Source organism: Diadema antillarum, unplaced genomic scaffold (assembly GCF_040938485.1).
Source record: "Diadema antillarum isolate AM-2024a unplaced genomic scaffold, OU_Dant_1.0 seq00000407_RagTag, whole genome shotgun sequence".
NCBI classification, from domain to species: Eukaryota; Metazoa; Echinodermata; class Echinoidea; order Diadematoida; family Diadematidae; genus Diadema; species Diadema antillarum.
Genome location: NW_027271395.1, coordinates 812,620 through 823,572, shown reverse-complemented (window position 1 = coordinate 823,572; position 10,953 = coordinate 812,620).

The following is a 10,953-nucleotide window of genomic DNA, read 5'->3' as shown; positions in this document are numbered from 1 at the left end:
AATTGTATACCTTCTGTCAAGTCATGTCATGTCGTTGTGTTTCTCCTGTCCTGGTCTGTCCTGTCTTGTAAACATGTGGCACTCGTGTAGCACAATGCGCCTGGTTGAAAACTAATCACCATCCAGGGCGAACCATTAGGGCCTGAATTCACGAAGGTGGTACAATTTTAAACCATGAAACCATGGTTTAGCACTGTACCATGATTCTCCCAAGGTACAATTTTAGACCATGATTTTTCTTAACCTTGCTTTCTGAATCGTCCCAAGGTTTAGACCATGGTCTAATTTCTACCAGCTTCACATAGATTACTGCTTCAAACGTCCATGGTTTAAAATTGTATCACCTTGATAAATTGGGGCCTAGGTGTCGGCATCACTCACCTGTTGGTACGGTACCTTCTTCAATCAGAAGTTGAGGCCCCAAATATTATGCCTAGCTTATACTGGAGACCCTTTTATATCTGTGGTCACTCACGATGATCTATTTATCGGTCATGTGCAAAGTTAACCATAATGAATGAGAAATCAATGTGTAGTAAAATTTCTAAAGTGATTTGTTGATTCCTACCATGCAGAAACAATAAATAGAAAAAAAATAGGTATCTTTAGTCAGGAATACAACAGACGGGTGATGGCTATTTAATGTTCCTTATTAATTTTCCTTTAGATAGTTAAAAGAAAAGGATGAAGAGGAAACTCTGGTTCGGATATTCATGATTTTCATGATGATTTCATATATCACAATAATTTATCAACGTGTTTATATTTGTCAGCTGATCATAACGAAAAAATAAGAGACTATGATGACATTTAAATCACCGTTGTTACTAGGGGTAAGAGGAAGATTATATGTGACCGTGCACCTCAAAATGAACATAAAGTCGCGCACACTGATTTTGCGTGAGGACTGGAAATAAGTGAAATGGGTCAACCTAGCCGAACTTGACTTTTTCATATTTTATGAAAGAGCGGGTCTTCTTTCACATTATGCTAAAATTTGGTATCATAAAACGGGCAGGAAAGTGTGGTTTTTTTTTAGCAGTTTATCTCAAACATTTTTGGTAAGAGTGTGATTAGGTGTGTCTTTAGAATCCCCTTTTCATTTCTGAAAAACCTTGTCCACACTCTTCACTCTCAACTCTAATAACTTTTGAAAGGATACTGCTACTACTTTGAAAGTTGGCATTAATTATGGACAGAATGTGTTAATGAGGCACGCTTAATTTCAGTTTAATCTGATAATCCCTTTATTGTTGTTACTCTGGTGGTTTATTTCCTGTTTTTTGTCCCATTCATCGCACAGCCAGCACGGCTTGGTAAAGATTAAGAGCTTGAATAGACACTGTACTTCAGAGCCTCTTTTCTCAGTTCACACTTTTCCTGAGTTTGTGCTTTCTTTCCAATATTTAGATAGGTTAGAAGAGTCCATTTGATTTGAGTTATACATCATTTTAAAGCTTAAAGTCTGTTCTTTCAGAATATGGTCTTAACTAGAAATTCATGTCTGGCGACTTTTTGTTTGTTTTGAGTTGCAGGGTCACATATACACTTTCTGTGAACACCACAGACAGACAACGAATTGAAGCATGAAATTGAATGATTTATTGGTTTAGAATTTATTTCTACAAGCCAGCAGTCAGCAATAATTCTATTTAATTTTCTTTTAAAAAACATAATTCCATGATTGTATAACATTGTCACTGCAGCTCTGTTGCTTAAAGGTTTACAGTTTACCTTTCGGAGCAGTGATTTAAAATATTTTCGAGTTATCACGTATGTGTAGGTTAGATGTATCACAAAACATCCTTATAAAAATTTTGCAATAAAACCTAAAATATTGGAATATATTACTTTTTTTTCCATTAAACCATAATTGTAGATGGTTTAGTCCTGAAACAATTTTGTTATAACTACTGTTCACATTTTGTATATTTAACAATACTTAGCATTGATTATCCGGATTTATTTTTTTATTTATTTTTTTTACAATGGTTGTTTCTATGCCTAAATCCCATTTTAGAACTATTATGAAGCACTTAAAGCTGGGCTTTTGTTTCATCTGCAAATGGTAAATAATGCATTTAAACAGCTTGTTAACAAATATAGCAAGCACAATTAACTTAGCTTGTAAAATCTACATCACTCATATTTCACTGCACACTGATTAATAGACAGAGAATTGCTATTGTAGTATACCACGCTAGTGTGTGTCACAATGTTATGTCTACTCTTTACGATTATGTCTGACTGCAAGTTCAAAAAAAAAAAAAGAATAGATTATTATATTCTCCGAGAGTGCCTCATTGAATATAAGTTATTAACAGGTTAAACTGACCTATACCGTTCTAAAGGTGACTTATTCCATTGAGCAGAATCAGACGAAACGAATGGTCGAAATTGTGTCCTGGACTTATTTGCAATCAAGCGAAATTCTAGGTTAATAAGATCTTTTACACAAAAATGAATTGCACTATTGTACATACGTTCTTTCTGTTTGCGAGTCCTGGAATTTCATGTTTTTGCTCTAGAAGAGTCAGACCATTCGAAATAAAGATTCACAAACCAACACACAAGGAAAAACACATATATTTAGAAGTATTCAGAAGTTCTATCAGCATACACGAAGCATTCCTTTCCAAAAGGTGGTAACTCCATTTTTTAAATATCAAAATAGAGTTATTGACAGAAAATGTATTCATCTTTAGCAGTCCCACACAGTAACCTCTTCAAAGTGTTGACATTCTTGCGAGAAAAGGGAGAATTCAGCAATGAAAAATGAAATTTGTTCCAAAAGGTGCCAAATCCATTTCTGTTATAACACCAAATTCTAAGTTGATAAGATCTTTTACATAGATACCTACATAATCGATAGATATGCTTCGTAAGTCTGTGAATATATATAGATACACCGGAATTTTGTTTAGACGCGCTAGAATAGTGAGAAAATCTTAAGTAACAATTCTGCAAACTACACATGCACCCAGAGGAAATAATTTAAATTCAGAAATGCTAATATATGCACGTGATACCATGTAAGTTCTTTCATATATCACGAAATTCAATCGGCTTCATAACATTATTGTGTATAATTTCAAACTCTGCAGCTCTAATAGCATGTTAACAAGTAAAAGCAAACACAGTTAACTTAGGCTGTAAATCTACATCACTAATATTTCACTGCACACTGGTTAATAGACAGAGAATTGCCGTTACAGTATACCACGCTGGTGTGTGTCACAACGTTATGTCTACTATTCATGATTATGTCTGACTGCTAGTTCAAAAACAGAGAAAGAGATTATTACATTCTCCGGTAGTGTCTCGCTGATATTGTAGTTCTAATTGTAAACAGGTTAAACTGGCCAATATTGTGCTAAAGGTGACTTATTCCGTAAGGTATAGAATCAGACGAAAAGAATGATGGAAATTGTTTTCTGGACTTGTTAGCGATAACACTAATGATTGTAACTCACTTTATGTTTGTACTGTCTTCGTAATCTAAATGTAGTGTTTTGTGTATCATGCTGTATTTCTTTTTGTTTTGTTCTTGTATCTGTTTATGCGTTCATCTCGTTTTTTATAAATATGAAATGATTACCACCAATGCATTTTTTAAATTGATTATCTGGGTCGGCCAGATTTTAAGGAAACTTTTAATTCCTCGTTAGCTGCTTCCCTTCAGCTTTATGCATTCCAAGGATATGTCTTTACTCTGTGCTTGTCATGATTGTTAATCAATGTCTTTATCTGTTATTGTTTTTTTATGCTGAACAAATTCAATTCAAATTCAACACCAAATTCTAGATTGATAACATTTTCTTTTTACATAGTACAGCCGCATAATTAATAGATATGCCTAAAAGTCTTGAAATATATACACCCGAATTTTGTTTTTACATGCGCTACAATAGCAAGAACATTTTCAATAACAATTCTGCATCCTACATACCCAGAGAAAATATATACATTCAGAAACGCTTGTACACGTGATACAACCTAAATATGTTTATAATTACACAAAGTTCCATCCACAGTCACATAATTTTGCATAATTTCAAACTCTGTGGCTCAAATACCATGTTAATAAGTAAAAGCAAACACAATTAACTTAGGTTGTAAATCTACATCACTCATATTTCACTGCACACTGGTATAATAGACAGAGAATTGCCATTACAATATACCACGCTAGCGCCTGTCACAAAGTTATGTCTACTACATGACTGACCGTAAGTTCAGAAACAAAGAAAATATCATATTTTACATTTCATACATTCAAAATGGGGAAATTTAAAACAATTTATTCCCGGGACAAGACTATTATTAGCATGTCTGGGCTAATTGATATGATCTTTTACATAAATACACCCACATAATTGATAGATATGCTTCTTAAGTCTGGGAATATAGATACACCGGAATTTTATTTTGACGCACTGGAATAGCACGAAAATCTTAAGTATTAAACAATTCTGCGACCTGCACATCCAGAGGGAAAAAAAATCTAATTTCAGAAATGCTAATATACACGTGAAACGTAATGTATGAAATGAAATGAAATGTTACCTAAATATTTTCATAATTAGGCGAAGTTCAATCCATTGTCACATGATTGTGTATAATTTTAAACTCAGTGGCTCAAACCATGTTTAACAAGTAAAGCAAGTACAATTTACACAGCTTGTAAAATCTACATCACTCATATTTCACTGCACACTGGTTTAATAGAAAGTGAATTGCAATTACTGTATACAATGTTATCGTCTGTCACAAAGTTATGTCTACTATTCATGATATATCTGACTGTAAGTTCAAAAATAGAGAAGAAATTATTATATTCTTCGAGAGTGTCTCACTTATATTGTACTCCTGTTGTAAAGAGGTTAAACTGACCAACACCACGCTAAAGGTGACCTCAATTCATGGAGTAGAGTCAGACAAAAAGAATGGCGGAACATTTGTAATGAACTTGTTAGCAATCATGCCAAATTCTTTGTTGATAATAAGATCTTTTACATAAATAGAATTGCACAATATACCAACATAATTTGCCATTACTGAAATTTCAAATTGTGTGTTAGAATACAGACCATTCGAAATTTCCTAGATTCTGGTACCAACACACAAGGATAAACATATACATTCAGAAGTTCTAGCACACATGAAGAGTTCCTTTCCACAAGGTGCTAAACCCATTTTTTTAAAGAATATTATATTCCCATTGATATTATACTCCTACTTGTAAACAGATTAAAACCGACCCATACCATGGTAGAGGTGACTTTCATTCATGGAGTAGAATCAGAGGAAAGGAATGACAGCATTCTCTTCCTGAACTTGTTAGCAATGACACCAAATTCTACGTTGATCTTTTACATAATTTATATACACTTACATAATCTATAGACATGCTTCGTAAGTCTGGGAATATATATTAGATACACCGGAATTGTGTTTAGACACGCTAGAATAGCAAGAAAGTATTCTGCAACCACACACCTGGAGAAAAAAAAAATCTAAATAAAAAAATGCTGAAATATGCACGTGATACCATGTTAATTCTCTCATATTACCCGAAATTCAATCGGCTTTCACATAATTGTGTATCATTTCAAACTCTATAAACGCTAATATACATGTGACACTACCTAAATATTTTCATAATTAAACGAAGGTCAATCCAATGTCACATAATCGTGTATAATTTCAAACACTGTAGCTCAAATACCATGTTAATAAGTAAAGCAAGCACTATTTACACAGCTTGAAAAATCTACATCACTCGTATTTCTTTTCACACTAGTTTAATAGACAGGGAATTGCCATTACAGTATACAATGTTATCGTCTGTCACAAAGTTATGTATACTATTCATGATATATCTGACGGTAAGTTCAAAGATAGAGAAGAAATTATTATATTCTTCGAGAGTGTCTCACTTATATTGTACTCCTGTTGTAAAGAGGTTAAACTGACCAATACCATGCTAAAGGTGACCTCAATTCATGGAGTAGAGTCAGATGAAAAGAATGGCGGAAAATTGTTAAATTATTAAATTATTCTAAATTCATTTAAATTATTCTTCGAGAGTGTCTCACAATATATTGTACTCCTGTAGCCCGTTGCATAAAACTTACCGTTGAATTTCAATGGTAACTACCGTCAAATTTAGGCGTCACAGCCAATCAGCATCAAGGATTATAAAATTTACCGCTAATTTGACTTTCCGCTAGAAAGGAGCGGTAAGTCCAGCGTTAAGGGTTTTATGCAACAGGGCACTGTTGTAAACAGCTTAAACTGACCTATACCGTGCACTGGTGTGCTCTGAGTGTGCAGGTTGCAAAATCGTTATCCTAATATGATCTGTCTATTCTGGTACATCTAGATAAAGTTCCTATATTCGCAGACGAATAGAATGGCAGAAACTGCTTCCTGGGCTTGCTAGCAATCACGCAAAATTGTAGGTTGATAATCAGATCTTTTACACAAATAGAATTGCACAATTAATCGAACGTAATGTTCCTTCCGTTTGCGAATATCGGAACTTTATTCAGATGCGCCAGAATAGACAGATCATTTTAGGATAACGATTTTGCAACCTGCACACTCAGAGAGCACAAGTGCACAATGATCAAGAAACACGGTATTTCTATCGCAATATACCACGTTAGAATGTGTCACAATGCCATGTATTGTGGTCATGTCGTGGCTGACAGTAATTTCAAGAACTGAACAGAAAGTATTACATTCTTTGAGATTGTGTCATTGATACTACACTCCTTGTAGTTGTAAACAGGTTGAGCTAACCTATACCATGCTAAAACAAGACTTTAGTTCGTGGTTTAAATTAGATGAACAGAATGACAGAAATTCCATTCAAATTTGACATAAAATAAGACTGTTATTTATTTCACTTGATAAAATTACACAAATATGTCCCTACCATGCATACTGCACAAACAAACTGCAAGATTCCATTATCTGACAGCTCCTTTTTTTCACTTTACATATACATCATGGTTTGGTAATCTTTTGGGAGATGATTTTTTTTTTTTCAATAGCAACCTCTGCCCCCCTAAACGCGTCGTCGTTGCTAAGCTATTCTAAAACTACATGTATAATAATTTTATGTGAGAGACAAAAAAAAAAGAACTCATTGTTATTATCTAATGTAAAAAAGGATATTTGGCAAAGATATTCACCAATAATAAAGGACTCGCTCTTGAGGTTATGACGTCATACACTCCTGAAATGGATTATTACTCCTTTCCGACTGACATCTCCGATTTATAAAAGCTTGGATAACCTTAACATTCAATAATGTTTTTTTTTTTAAATCCAATTTTCAATTGCTGAATCATTATACCATTCTCGTTATCTATTTTACTCTGTTCACTACAACCAACTGGAACATGACGTGGAATTGCACGTAACTAAACTGCTTCCACCTCCACCCTCCCCCCCCAAAAAAAAAATGAGTTTCATTAATTCTTGCTCTCTTATCTTTGTAGTAATTAAGATAATATGCTTGTTACAGCAGCAGAAAGGCAGAAAGATTGTTAAGTTTTCTGTAAAATGATACCGTACTTTTTTTTAAAGAGCTATGGCTTTTAAAATTATGGGGAGGGGGTGCAGTGCGCTGAAATGTGGGTTAAGATAAAATTGAAAAAGTTGCAAAATGACCAAAATTTGGTATTTGACTCAATTTGTTTCTTTGCAGATGAGAGAAATTCCTAATGTCTCTGGTAGTTATGCACGCTAATATCAGCATAAATATGTATTCAAACAAACGTATTTTATGTACAAGCAAACAAACGGTGTCTGTTGAACAGCCATTGCTGGCTTCGTAATTTGCTGCCTTTCGTGGACAATGGACAACTTAGAGGGGGTTTCCCGGTCTGATCAGATACCCTGAGATTGTATCGGACCTTCTCATAATACTTTGTTGGATACTCTGTGACGTTTGCCTGCGATCCTGCATATACATGTATATAGCAAGCACCAATGATGTTATACAAATGATGCACAGGATAGAGTGCGTTAGTGGAGATGTAGCGCACTCGAGGGTATTTACAATTGTGAAACATGCACGAGGCAAAGCCGAGTGCATGTTGCACTATACATTGTAAATACCCGAGAGTGAGCTGCATCTCCACTATCGCCACGAAATAATCCTGTGCATCATTTGTTTTACAAAATGGGTCGAAAACTAACAGCATTTTTCACGTACCTTTGTGGGTCAATACCAGTCACCTACATGTAGCACTCGCTCAAGAGTCAAGATGTCCGAAGATGTTCCTCCCAAACATTTACGCACGTCGCACTCGGAAATCCCGCACATATAAGTACTGTACGTATAAGAGTATACGTACGCCACATGTTATGCACAAGAAAGGCCGGCCGGCAGCCGGTGTAGCCCGAACTAGAAGTTGCTTACAGGATTGACAGCGCGTATAGTAGGGCGCGACGCACTTGTAACAACTGATTGAGTGCGCACTGCTAGTGTAAACATTGTGACGTCAGGCCGTGCATGTTAGTGAGAAATTAATGCAGGCACACGTGACTCATTTCAGCGCTTCCAATTGACTACATTCTTGAACCCATTTTATAAAACGGTTTATTGCCACTTGGTCTGACTTCAGATGGTCTACTTCTGAGTTCGTCTAAACACTTACGGCTATTAAAACTCATTTGGTCTACTATCAATTTCGTCTAATGCCCGTTTGGTCTAATCCTCACTATAGGTTATAGGCATTGTCCAGTTTGGCTAATCATCATTTCGTCTAATGACCACATGTTCTAATTGCAATTTTGACTCCTTGGATCCCCCCCCCCCATTTTGTGTAATAATTTTACTGTGAGTATTGGGTGTAACCATCTGGAAGTAGACCAATTGGTAATGAGGCTACAGGCCGTGTCACACCTTTCCAGGCAAGCCTTGCGTGCGACTTGCGAAGAACATTTTTTACTACCCGGAGGTCCCCGCAGATGACCCACACATGACAGTACCTTGCACGCATCTCACCCGTAGTCGCTCGGATGTGGTGCACGCAAATCCTTTTTACCCGCAACCATGTATAGGCCTTGTCACACCTTTCCGGGCAAGGTACGTGGGCTTGTTGCGTATGGGAAGTTTCCAGCATACTGGACAATTTCTGAGGATCGAGGACAAGGATTTAGGCGAGTTTTGCATGTGCCTTACTTGTTGGACGCATATGCTACTTAAGTTCTAAAGTTGCAGGTATTCTGTGTGACCTGCGTGCCAGACGCGTAGGGGCTGACAACTCAGTGAAGGAATTCTTCTGAAGGAATGGCAGAAGTCCCACAGAATGTCATTATCTTGGCCGTATGCGGGGACTGCGAAGTACCTGCGTGGGAGTTGCCTGCGAGTTGCTGCTGCTAAGGGCCACCTAATGGCGTTCTGCGTGGACCTCTGGCAATCCCCGCGACTCACCCAGAAAAAGTTTTGGTCATGCTCAAAACTTGGCTGCGGGAAAATGGGACTTGCGTGCGCACCTCCGAGGGCAACTACAGGCGAGATACGCGTTAGGTACTGTCAGGTGCGGGACAACTGCGGAGAGCTCCGGGTAGCAAGTTTATTTCCCCGCAAGTCAACTCGCAAACTTCCCCAGATACGGTATGACAAGGCCTTGTTCATGCTCAAAGACTTGTTCGGAGTGACTCGCCGGGGTTTGCCCGCAGAGGTACACGCAGAACACCAGTAGAAGACCCTTACCGGGAGCAACGCAAGTACTTCGCAGTACCCGTAAGTCGCTCGTAATAGAAAATGGATCGGTTTCAAAGCTCTCACGCGGGTCACACGGAATACACGCAAGTAGAAGGTAAGTAGCACGCGTCTATAATAGCAGGCAAGACACAAGTGTGAAACTCACAAAAGAATATCCTTGACCGCCCGCAGAAAATTCTCCTGCGTGCTTGAAAAATCCCTACTCGCAACAAGCCCGCGTAGCTTGCCCGGAAAGGTGTGACACGGCGTAAGTGGCAATTTGATTAATGGTGATTATAGATGTACTGGTTGTAGACGAAACGGGATTAGACGATATGGGTTGAGACTAAATAGCTATTAGACGAAGTGGGAGTTGACCAAGTGATAGATCACCGATGTCTTACTGTTCCGTTGTGATCTTTGGACGTCCGCTCCTGGGTCAGTCCCTAAACAGACATCTCCTCTTGCTCTTGCTTGAATTTTTGTTTCCATTTGATGATGGTCCCAGGGCTTACTCTAAGTTTCTCGGCAGGTGGCATGATGAACAATCAAATACAAAATAAGCTATCAATATTGCCTGGCGACGCACCACTACAAGATTGAATATCTAAGAGTTCTATCGCGATGGACATTTATGGCTGACCAGCTGAGAACGAAAGACAATGAATACCCCCTGTTCTTCATTAACTCTTCATGGCGACTGGTGTTTATTTTGCAACTTTTGAATTTAGACATTATCCCATATTGTAAGATACTACCCATTCCCTATTGCATAATCATAACAAGTAGGCATGGTAGGGTAAAGTTTAAAAAAAAATGAAATAATCTTTGCCATGGTGTTACCATGCTTGTATTGATTGTTATATTAAAGACAAGGTAGAAATATCCATTTTTAGTAGTTTACTGTATATCGAAATATCCAGAAGGACGCACGTTTCATATTCACACTTTATATTTATTTTAAAGGTAACTGTAAAATATAAGTTGTATCGAACTTTATCATAAACGTTTTTTTTTTCAAATAGATTTGTTTTGTTGTAAGTTCACTCATTTTGTTCTGTGGAGAGGGAATGGGAGAAACAAAATAGCCGATAACGAAAGGTACAAAACTTTGTCAACTGCATGTAAAAATAGTGAATATATCAAAGGACATCAAGGTAATATTATAATGAAATAGAAAGGGATGATACACATGAACGTATTATTAGGTATTATAGTTCAAAATA